General features: G+C 38.1%; 1 long non-coding RNA gene across 1 annotated transcript in view; it reads left to right on the top strand.

Annotated features, from left to right (window-relative positions):
• The window catches only part of LOC121028462 (uncharacterized), a 59,831-nt gene that overhangs the window by 12,928 nt on the left and 34,190 nt on the right, over positions 1-12,713 (top strand). The window contains exon 2 of the long non-coding RNA XR_005789242.1: positions 3,105-3,239. This is a non-coding gene — a long non-coding RNA (uncharacterized LOC121028462). The remainder of the gene's footprint in view (positions 1-3,104; positions 3,240-12,713) is intronic.

The following is a 12,713-nucleotide window of genomic DNA, read 5'->3' as shown; positions in this document are numbered from 1 at the left end:
AGAGTTGTTCCAAATTGAAGCAGGGGAGCCTTTGTTCCTCTGTATGAATTGGTCCTTGACTGTTGGTTTTCCCCTGGGAGGGGCCTTAACCTTAAGTCAGGTAGTTCCTTGTGGCCAAGAGACACGACTGTGAACTGTCAACAGATGGTATATCTGACAGTTGAGGGAAGGAGGGAGTCTGGGTGGAATATCCAGTAGCAACTACACTTAATAAGGTAGCACAGTATTCTGTGCTCAGCCATACAAAATACAGAATAGCAGCTTGGCAGGGAGGGTGAGTCTTTGTGGATTATGGCTTCTTCTACTGGCAAGATTAATTAAAACTTTGCTTACCAGACCTGTTACCTATGAACCATCAGGGCAAGCACAGAATATTCACACATTACCCCCTTCCCCATGTATCACACTCAAAACCAAAGCTTAAATATTGTATTTGAGAGTTGAACTTTAGATTTCTTATCCAAGAGGTTGTTGTAAATTGGAAAAATACTTTATCTTGATGCCAATTGCTTATCACAGACTTAAGCTTTAACATTATGAATTTCTAAGTTTTGAGTCACCTCAAATGGGTTCTAATTTTTTTGTTCTAAAATAAGGCTTATTTTTAAGCTTGAAAATATTTTTTTGTTAGATAGCTGGTTTCATGTTAATCATTGAGAAGGTGATATTTCTTTTGACTGAGTTTGCTTCTAGTTATCACACTTGTTTAGATTTGGATAACATTAAGAGTGTTAGAGCTGGATGATTCTCTACCCTTTGTTAACCAGACAGTTCCTAACTGTTTCTTTTAAAAAAAATTTTTTTTTAATGTTTACTTTTGAGAGAGACAGACAAAGCATGAGCAGGGGAGGGGAAGAGAGAGAGAGGGAGACACAGAATCTGAAGCAGGTTCCAGGCTTTGAGCTGTCAGCACAGAGACTGACATGGGGCTCGAACTCATGAACCCTGAGATCATGACCTGAGCTGAAGTTGGTTGCTTAACCGACTGAGCCACCCAGGTGCCCACCTAACTGTTCTGAGAAGGAAGCAGTTGATCAGCTTTCAGACAATTATGTGTCACTGAGATGATTCTGGAACAATAAAGGTTGACTTTTATATTAATAAAATTAGATCTAGCAAACTCAAGACTTGGTTTTCTAGAAATATAAACCCATGTATTTTTATATTTATAGACCTTGATAAGGTCCATCTTAACTCTATGCCATTAAGGGTTGAGTGCAGCAAAATGACTTGAATTTTTTCATTTTTTTTTTGTAACAAATACTTACTAACCTTTGGGGAAGGTAAACGTGAACACCCATTTTGGTGATAATCAGTTTCTATGGGAACATCAAGTGGGTAGGAGAGAAGGTGTCCTGGAGGAACTAACATCTGAGATGAATCCTTTAAATTGATTCAAAATCAGTTATGTTAAAGGCAGGGATATGACAGGGAGGGTTTTCTAATTAAGAGGGGCAATGGGTGCAAAGGTCTCAGAACTTGTCTGTAGTTCATGATGGCTAAAACACAGGCTATTTTTGTTAGAATCATTAAGAAGAAAGGAGGTTAAGACATAAACAGAGGTGTGATTATAAAAACATGTATTATGAACACACAAGACTTTATCCTAAGAACATGGGGAGCCATTGAAGTGTCTCCAGCAGACCTTGACCAGATTTGCATTTTACATTGATAACTAGCTGCAATGTGGAAAGCAGTTGGAGGGGCCCAGAGTGAAGGCATGAAGACCATTGAAGAGACAAAGAAGAAACTGTGGGCCCCCAGATTGTGCAGACACAGGGAGATGGGTGGGGAATGAACAGATTTGAGAGGCTTTTAGCAAGAATGTTGGGTTTTGGCAAGTTACTGGATGTGGGAGGATAACAAGAAAGGTGACCTGCCTAAATTTTTGATGCAGGCACATAGAGAAGAAATGGATTTTTTTTTTCTTCCTGGTAGGTGGGTTGGAGAGGTGACAGGTTTATTCTGTTTAAGATCCATTGGTATTCTAATGCAGCCTGAGGTAGAGATTGAAGTACATGTAGACATATTTGCATCCATTTTTTACTATTGGGCAAAAGAAAAGACAAGATGGAGAGCTGGAGTAAGGGAAAGTGTGAGAGAGAAAGGAAAGAAGTAAGGGGACCTAATTAGAATTTATAAGAAAAAAGCACCTTATTTCATTAGATGTCAGTTGGAGGTACTTAAATAACATTAAATAAGTATGGCCATTATATTAGTGTTATCATTGCTACCAGTAAGGATCAGCCTGCATGACACAGAGAGGGAGCTCCTCCATAGATAACACTCTACTGCCACAGCAGTTCTACTTCTGTTTGTCTTGAATCCTGTTGTTTTGTGAAAACACCTCAGTTTGGTGAGAAGACATTGTAGGAAACAGTTGACATGTCGGGTATGCTGGTATATATTTCAAATACTTTTAGCAGTGGAAATAGTATTGCCTATTTTGAGGGTTTTCTATGACAAGTGGGAGTTTCTGATTTCTTTTTGTATGATTAAGGATATCTGTAAGACAATTAAAAATACATCTTTAAAAGCAATAGAAATAGCACCACCACTAAAATATCTGGTAGAATTTATTACCAGAAATTGTTTCTTTCCTTTGTTGGGGAGAAAGGAGTGTTTTCAGTTTTGAAACATTTATGAGATCATTAATTTGTATTTTTCCAGTGTTGAAGCTAGTCAAATGGTACTAGAGGCCTTTTCTTTTGCATATACATTACTTAGAACCTGTGTACCATATGCTAAAATGTCTGTGTAAAGGTTTATGATACATACATTGTCATTTCAATATATGACTGCTATAGAACCACTTATTTTCTGTTTTTCCAGTCTTTTGCCTCATTTCATCCTGACCACAGCCCCCACACATAAAACACAAGTAGCAGTCCACAAGCATTGTAAACCCTAATAAGCTACTCAAAAAGTTTCAGGGTGAGTCATCTTTTCCCAATTGAAACTTCAGACACTTTATTTTCCCTCTGGGCAATAGGAGAGGTACAATGGGATGAATAAACATGCTATCAGGTGTGAAAAGTCAGGACTTGCGTTAGCCCTTAGCCCACTGTCTTCTGATGTCGTAACTCCAGTTTATTTTATTGCAGGTATTAAATATGTGCAAGTTCTGGCCATCTATTTTCAGTCTGGCCTGTGATCACAGATTTGGTACTTCTGGATGTGGGGATTGGATGGATCATGGCTGATCGTGAAAGTTAAGAGTTTTTGATTCCCAATTCCAAGTAAGTCACCTTCATGTGATGAATTATTTTATCCTAGGAGATGCAGTCTTTATTAAATCGTTTTAAAATTACCCCAAATAATACCGGCTTGCATATTCTCTCTTATCTGTTTATGTTCTAACCATTCTCACAAGTTTCATCTTAATAAGTAGAGAAATATCATTATAATTATCCTGTAAAATAATATGATTAATGTGTACATCTAATTAAAATAACTTTATTAAATATTTTTTCCACTAAATAATTTTATTTTTCTTAATAAAAAATACTTATAAGCCTCATTATAAGGAATATTGAGATTATTCACAAAGAACTAGATTTATAGCCTCTGCTGCTGTACTGAAGACAGTACATTTAATGAGCTAGAAAGTCTGTGATCAGTTTTAGTAACGGATTTCCCTTTTTCTTAAATTGATTCTTAGGGACAGCAGTAGAAATTTGACTTTGGAAAGAGATAAATAACCATTTCCAGGAAGATTCTTGAATGTAGAAGTGTTAGTAATATGTAGATGTTACATATTAAACAGGTTAAACAAAGGTGTTCTTCTTCAAGTCTGAGAGTTTGTATTTATGAATAATATTGTCCTTTAGACATTAGGCATTACATTTAGGAAAAATAATGTCTATGTAAACACATCGGTTAAAAAAATGTACTTTCGCTTACAAATACCAATACTTGTGACTGAGGCAGTGAGGCTTCCAAACATAAGATATTATGAGGTAATTTAAAATCCTTTAGAAGAGCAGTAGGAAGTGTCTGATGCGCAGACCCCTAACTGTGAATCTCAAGATGATATCCTACAGGATATCATTATAGGAAATGCTAGAGTCTAGGGTAGAACTAATAGACTTCTAATATACTAATACACTTCACCAAGCATAATGAGCATCAGTTCTGTACCTCAGGTGGGGCTAGATGGAGTGTGATCACGTGGCCACAGATAGTCTATAAAACCACAGCACTTCTTATAGTTTTATTGTAGATCACTATCTTGTCTCCTACTTTCATTCTTCTGTGACCTCAATTGCCTTCTTGTGCTTACGTGTTTTAATGGAGGAACTAGCAGCCAATAAATTCCTGTTCTGCTTTTGATGCCTTCAGGGGTCCACGTATTTATCTTGTCCCTCCTCACCTACTTCACTTTGAAACTATTTATTCTGCTGTATTCTTGCCACTTTGCCACTGGAGAAACATTCACCTCAAATACGTGATCCACTGGAAAGTATCTTTTCAGATTCAATTTGAGGCATATCCTCCTTCAGCCCTTCTCTGATATACCCTGGTTAGGGCTAACCACTCCAGCCTTGGATCCCTAATAAATGTTGTACCTATTTCTTTTATAACCACATAATCCTTTATTGCACTCGTCCTTCTTCTCCACCTCCACTCCAGAATATAGGTCCATCTGGGATGGGAAGTGTGTCTTACTCATTCTTAATGCTCCTGTGCCTAGCACCATGCCTAGCCAATTCCATAATGACACATGTATATATTTTATGCTTTCTGTTTTCTTGGACAGATTATTTAAAACAGGCAAGTCTGATGGGTAGGGAGATAGGCACATCTAGTTCATCACCAAGTTTTGCCTCTTCTGCCATCTAGACATGTATTATTTCCAAGTTTTCTGTCTTACTCTCTCCACCCAAGTTTAGGTTCTCATCTTTGCTGAATATTAAAACTGTCTCTTTATCGTACTATACACTTAAATATTGTTACGAGGGTAAATTTATCTAATGTGTTTTTTTTCTTTTTTACCACAATAACAGCAACAACAACAACCCATTTCCCATTAGTCTTAACTCACATCCATCCTTCAAATAGCTGACATAATCATTTATTAACGTACAAATTTTTAATATCCCTCTGTAGTTTATAGGATAAATTATGAGATCCTTAGAATGTTACACAAGATCTTTTGTGACCTGGCCCATAATTCTCTAATTTCCTCTCGTGATTTTCTGCTCTAGCCATATTATGCTTTATATATTGTTCCATACAGTGCAGTTTCTTGCCTTTGTCTTGCTCTTTTTCTCTTCACTTTTCTGGCAAACTCTTATTCGTGTGCAGCAAATTATAGAGATTAAGAGAGAACAGATTCATATCCTGGTTCTACCACCTATTTATAAACTCTTGAAGCCTGGAAAAGTTGCTCACCCTTCTGTGCTTTAATTGTCTCATCTGTAAATCAGGAATAATAATAGTATCTGCCTAGTAAGTACATAAATGTAAGCTATTGTTTATTTTATTCCTTAAGACTTAAAGAATTCTACTCCTCTAAGAAACCTTTTAGGATTTCCCAGGATGGGTTAGGTTTCCTTCCTACATGCTCCATAACATTTTGTGTATCTCTGTTCTTGGACTCAGCACATTTTGTGTGGTCTCTTTATGTAACTTCCTTCTCACCAAACAGTGAGTCTCTTGAAGGAAGAAATCATGTTTTCTTTAAATTAATATCTTTAGCGTAATGCTTGTTCAGAGTAAATTCTCAATAAATGTTTGATGAATGAATGAGTTGCATAGTGGGAGGAGTTCATGCTTTGGCATCAGACAGATATGTTCAAATACAATACTTACTATCTCTACATCAACTAGCAGGTAACTTAATTTTTTTCACACTATTTCCTTACGTATAAATAGGGATGATGCACCCCTTGCTTTTAGGATTAGTGATAGTATGTCTGTTGGACACTACTGGAGTGCATGGAAATTGTTGTTATTATTATTTTCCTGAAAATATATAATAATTTTATCTCAGATTTAGAGTTAATAGGCAGATATACTTTTTACCCCTTGGAGAATCATCTTAACTCTGAAGAATATATACTTTAGTACTTAAGTGTTTCAAAAACTAATCTCTTATTGAATTTCCCCTGGAGTCTCCATGGCTTGCTGAATTCCCGTATTGTCTGTTAACACTCAGTGGACATTTAGCATTTTTCCTTGCAGTTTTACCAATATCATTATGTTTTTTTTTGTGAAAATAGATAAAAAGACTTTTGAGGACAACAATCATGTCTTATATATCTTTTTATTTTCTTTCTATCTTCCCTGTTCATTACTTTTCCCCACTTATCCTAATATAAGCTAACAGATCGATAAATAGATGTGGATTGATAATGATAAGTGGAAGCCCAAGAGCAGGCAGGGGTAACTTGAATGTTTTGGCTCTGGGAGAGTCCATCTCATTTTAAGTAGACCCTCATTCAACAGTTAATGCAAAGATTACATTGGACATGGAGGGGAACATAGAAGAAATATAAAAGATGGTTCCTTTTCTGCAGGAGCTGACAATCTACTTGGCAAGATAAAGCATGCCCACCCTGAAATGTTAAGGAACAGCACTGGACGGAATGTAAATAGGCCTATACAGTGTTCAGAGGGGGAGAAATTAGAAATTCATGCAGGTGAAGTTGAAGTCAGGAGATTGTTGGAAGGCTCAAAGGGGAAAGAGACAGAACCTTATAGATATTTGAATGCTTATGATGTGCCAGGCATTGTGATGAGTGATGAATGTTTATTCTCTGTGTGTGTGTGTGTGTGTGTGTGTGCACCTATGCATGTGATAGGAACTTTTTAGTCATACATTAATTTAATAAACAGTTTTAAAAATTGTGGTAAAAAACACAGAACATAAAATTTACCATTGTAACCATTTTACATGTACAGTTCATATGTTTACATTGCTGTCCAAGAGATTTCCAGAACTCTTTCATCTTGCAAAACTAAAACTGTGTACCCAGTAAACAACTACTCCTTGTTTCCTGTCTTGCCTCGAACATGTATTGTTTTATCTAATTCCTACAACAAATTTATGAGATAATGTTAAGAATGCTGTTTTAATTAAATGAGGCTTAGAGGTTGAAGAAAATATCCTAAGGTCTTATAATTAATAAAGATAGAACCACATGAGCCTTGGATCAGGAAGGGAATGAACTATTAAGAACCCATGGTTTTAGGAAGATAGCAAAAGAGCTGTATTTTTCTTTTATGTAGGAGTTGGTTTTTAGGCCATTCATGGACATGGTGACTTTTGTTTCTAAAATGTGCCATAAAGCATCAACTCTACCTTTCATAACTCTCCTTCCTAGTCTTAAGGTCTCTCTTGTCTGGAATGCTGCCGCGGGATTGAAAACATTAGAAAAATGGTAGTGGGTTCCTGTGTTTGCTTTTTGGGCATGCGATTCTTTCAGGACACAAGATAGTGAATACTGTTCTTTAGAGTAAAGTGTGTTGAATCAAGTTTGAAATCTTTCTAGAACTTTTCTTGAAGTATACTGAAGGAATTTGAATATATCTTAATGGAAAGCTGATCTATTGAATTGATGGTGGCAAGGGCAAGGAAATATGTAGGTGATTTTATTTATTTTTTTGCCAGATTTCCAGAACGACAGGGAGGAATGGAAATGAAAATATAAGAGCCAAATATGGTCCCCAACTTAGAAGAGCTCCCTGTTGGTTGAGGTCTTATAAATAGATTTTTCCTGCTGAGACATATTCTGGCAATAGATGAGGCCACACATGGAGTTCTACAGAGTCGTTGTTTAAGGGGGTGGCAGATGTACTTGGGAGGATGAATCAGGAGTGGAAACCATTAATTGTGAAATAATGGATTTTGTCAAGCACTGTGTAAAGTGCTTTATATACATTTGTCTAATTCTTAAGACATCTTCGTGTGGTAGACATTAGTGTCTTAATTTGACAAACTGTGTCTCAAAAACATAAAGAACTTGCCTTGGTTGGACTGGTTATTAAACTATCATCTCTCAGCTTTAAACCCACTGTTCCATATTTTGCTTTTTGATACTGGGCTGGGTGTCTACAAGTCATGTTTCTGATTTGTCAGTTGGTTAAGCTCTGACAGTGGGGCGTGCTAGAGAGAGATTGCAAGCAGGAGGAGGTGGATGGAACATGCTCCTTCCTCTTTGCTGTTGTTTTCTGTTTTTCTTCCTATTTACTTTCTGTTGGCCGCCTTTTCCCATGAATAACACCTCAGCAACACTTCTTCACCCCTGCAGCAGCAGTGAGTTCCACTATCAGCAGTTTGAGTCCTGTTCATAGCTTTTCCCCAGTGGCCGTAGAGCCAGTCCTTAGAGACCCCAGCACCCTTCCCCCTCTTAAAGGTACCCAGACCCGTGTGACTTCTCCTCCTTCTGAGCTCCGGTTCCCCACCCTTCTGAATATCCCCACCTCCTCAGAAGTGTGAGTTTCAGCACTATGAAGTCTCTCCTCCAGGCTTCTGACTGTTTATAATTCCAAATTTGTTGCTGCAAAGTTAGGGATGGCAGCTATGTTTTACAGTTACTGTATTTATGATACCCTAGAATTCTTTTTTTTTTATCTTTTTAGTACCTAATTTATAATTTTTACCAAATTAACAACTCTTTTTATTAATTTCTTTGTGTTTAAATAACTAATATGATTTCAATCTTTTGGTCAGAGCCTGAAACAATTACATAACCATCATCATCATCATCATCATCATCATCATCATCATAATCATGGCCTCCATTTATTTTTTATTTAATTAAACAATTTTTTAAGTTTATTTATTTATTTATTTATTTATTTATGTATTTATTTTTTTAATTTATTTTTGAGACAGGGAGAGACAGAGCATGAACAGGGGAGGGTCAGAGAGAGGGAGACACAGAATCTGAAATAGGCTCCAGGCTCTGAGCTGTCAGCACAGAGCCCGACGCGGGGCTCAAACTCACGGACCGCGAGATCATGACCTGAGCCGAAGTCGGCCGCTTAACCGACTGAGCCACCCAGGCACCCCTATTTATTTATTTTGGGAGAGAAAGAGAGAGAGAGAGTGAGAGAGAGAGAGAGAGAGAGAGAGAGAGAGAGAGAGAGAGAATGTGCATGAGCAGGGGAGGAGCAGAGAAAGAGGGAGAGAGAGAATCCCAAGAAGGCTACATGCTGTCAGCACAGATCCCAATGTGGGGCTTGAACTCAGGAACAGTGAGACCATGACCTGCGCTGAAACCCAAGAGTCGGATGCTTAACCGACGAGCCACCTAGGCGCCCCTGCATTTATTATGTATAAGGTAGTGGGACCACATTTCTTTTCTTGCTACCAATTTGGCTGTCTGTGGCCTGGAGCATATTTCTTTCAAGGACACAGGCAGCTTAATCTTGCTAGCACTTACTGCCTTATCTTGATAAACTTTTTTTAACCTATATATTTACAATTACTTAAGCCCCAAATATTTCTAGCAAAGCTCTTCTTAAGTAAGGACAAGGACCATGCTTATTTTTCCCCATTGAATCCATAGGGCTAGTAACAGTGTCTAGCATTGTTTTGTAGATGTTATTAGTATGCATTTAGTGAGCAAAGGATTGGAGAAATGAGTGAATGAATAAGACTCAACTAGAGCTTCATTCTTTACAGTGAATGGATTCTAGAAACTGACTTCCTGGATTTCTGACCTTATTGGTGATTTGTACTTCTATTCCCATCAAGACTTGATTTGGAACCCATGATGTTTGACTGAGGCATGACAGCCATTCTAGAACTTGTCAATCTCACATTTCTTATTTCTTTTACTGTCTACACCCTTTGAGCTATTGGCTAGGGATGTGCTTCCAACCAGGTGGATTTTCCTTGAACCGTAGCATTGCCATCGTCTCTACCTACTGCTGGATTCCATCCTAGATGCCTCTGTGGAAGTAACCTCCCCTGAGCATTGGGAAAGTACCTCTGTCATTAGGATTTAATTCGCAGCCAACCTTGCATTCAGCTGCGTGAGCCCCCTCTGTCTCTGCTCCCACTCCAGCCCCCTACCCCCTGGGATCCTGGCCCATGCTATTCTCTTTGCCAGCTTTTGGTTTCTACATGTCTATGGTTATGGCTGCACTGTCTAGGATGTTTATAATTCAGATATTTTTGATTGGTCCTTATTGTATGCAGCACAAGGCAAGAAAGCAGACTTTGTCCTTAATCTCACCTCAGAGGTGAACTAAAAATGATTTTTGTGTTTAAACCATTCTTAGTGATCTTTATCACTATGAAGAGTAAACTCTTCCTAGACATGTGACTGTTGAAGCAAGGGTGCATTAATATACATACCTACATTTATAATTGAACATGAATGAATATTATTGCCCTTCATATTGAAGTCAAATATGATTTTGTGTAAGACTTAAAATTAATATCTTGTGTTTTGTTTCCATTTGTTATTATCTCTCTATTTTTTTATTTTTAAGAGAGTGAGGGAGCATGAATTGGGGAGAGGGGCAGAGAGAGAGAGAGAGAGAGAGAGAGAGAGAGAGAGAGACTCTTAAGCAACATGGAGCCCAACACAGGGCTCGATCCCAACACCCTGGGATCATGACCTGAGCTGAAATCAAGAGTCAGACACTCAGCCAACTGAGGTACTCAGGTGCTCCTCTACTATTTTTATTTTCCATGCAGAGAAGAACCATTCATAGCTCATTTTACCTTACTGACTTTATGATTTTGTTCTCTTTACTTATAATATTAGAGACCAGTAGAAACTTCTGCATGACTTAGGATGTTGGAAGGCCTCATATCTATAACAGTATATCTTGTGATGATTTTTCTTTTAATAATCAGAGTTCTGGTTGTCAAGTTATACCAAGAAGCTCTTCGAGGTGGGATGCCTTTGAAGTAACTACACAACTGCTTCTCCCCTCTTTCCTCTATGATTATTATTCCATTGACATAAATGATTTGATTTTATGGCCAGAACCCAACAGTGAAACCCCACAGAACAGAGATAATTGGAACACAGAAATAGAGTAGAACCACAAGATTCTACCCACAAGGACAGAAAAGAGATGTTAGCAGGAAATGACCCCATGAAGTCTCAACAAATAGTTTGTGGTAGCTGGGAAGTGTGTAGCAGGTAGTAGGGACCCAGAAGTGAGGTCTAGAGTATAGGCAGTATTGCCTAAGAAGACTATGGAAGCCAGACGGGGATTTAGGTAGTGCAGGAATTAAAAGAGATGCAGGTCCTGGGACAAAGTTTGAGATTAGGGATTTAAGAACCCAGATTCATACAGGCTCTCCATGCTAGGCCATTGAATTATGGCCTAAGGCTCTGTAGGTCTTTTTACCGGTAACTGGAGCAAGTAATCATGAACAATAATCTAAGAGTTAAGCAGGATACATAGTGAGTTGGGTCTGATTTCCATGTGAGTAAAATTTAGAAATGGAAACACTGCCACTGGGTGAGGGTTAGATAATGCTAAGGACAAAGGACAAAGAGAGTCGTGCTCTTTCTCCAGATAATGTCCTCTCCACTTCATTGTTGTCTGGGTATTCTGAGATACATAGTCAGAAAGGACCTGGGAAGTCATTGTAATAAAATATTTGTGAATATCAGTTTTGGTCTGGGGTACTACTTGACTCCTATAGCATGGATGATGATTTATGGCAAATTCAATATCTTACGTTTCTGTAATCCCAGATTCTCAACTAGGTGTGATTTTGCCTTCTCCTCCCCCAGCCCAGGACATCTATCAGTGTATGGAAACATTTTTGTTTGTTATGACTGAGGGAAGGGAAAAGGAGTTACTCTTACTCCATCTATACCCTCTGCATCCTACAATGCAAAGGCCGTCTTTCCCCCTGCAGCAAAGAATCATCCAGTCCAAATATCAGTAGTGCCAAGATTGAGAAACCCTGCTGTAAACCAAATGGACTCTGTCCTTTCTTTTATTATTCTGGGATTCTTGATCATTGTGATTGTTGTGGACACGTTTCTTGGGCAGTTATCATACTCCTATAAACATTTGAAACTTATTTGAATATGACAGAATCATCTTTCAGCATAGAGTTTATCTACTAGGTTTCCACAGACAAGCAATGTCAAGCTGTGTCCTTTGTGTGTGTGTGTTGTTTCATAGTGGTGGAATAGGGTGAAGCTACAGACCTTCATAGACAGACATTCACAAGGGATTAATTTATGACCTTGACTTCTGAGACTTTTCCCCACCTGGGCTACTCAGTGAAATAGGTGCTCTATAGAGATTCAAAAATGGTTCTCTTTTTTTCCTCTAAGTTTGAAACTATAGTGTGACCTAATACTTGTTTTACTGCTGATTAGTTCCTTCACTGCAGTCAAAAGCAACAAAACCTGGAGTGAAATCCTGTCATTTTTGTAAGCATATTCTCTCCTCATCAAGAAACATCCTGGAGACTTGGCCTGGATTTCATAGAGTCTGTATCCTGGGGTACCAATAAAAGGTGTGCTGACTAGCCAGAATTGAGGAATCTTTGTCCATCTGTTAATCACTTGGGTTTACTTAGGGCTACTTGATTTTTTCAAAGGAATTTTTCTGTAGCAGAGAATTTCTAGGCTCCTTAATTCTAAGTCACTGAGGGACTAGATGAGTTCATTCCCCCTTGTGTTAAGGGGCCTTATATGTATCTAACATGTAGAATCATGGATTTGAAAAAGACCTGAAAGGAATTGGCAAGCTACTGTACAAAGCCAAACCTTGTT

The sequence above is a fragment of the Herpailurus yagouaroundi genome, unplaced genomic scaffold, assembly GCF_014898765.1.
Source record: "Herpailurus yagouaroundi ecotype Mexico unplaced genomic scaffold, PumYag 100, whole genome shotgun sequence".
Taxonomy (NCBI): Eukaryota; Metazoa; Chordata; class Mammalia; order Carnivora; family Felidae; genus Herpailurus; species Herpailurus yagouaroundi.
This window is presented reverse-complemented; position numbering and strand designations above follow the sequence as displayed.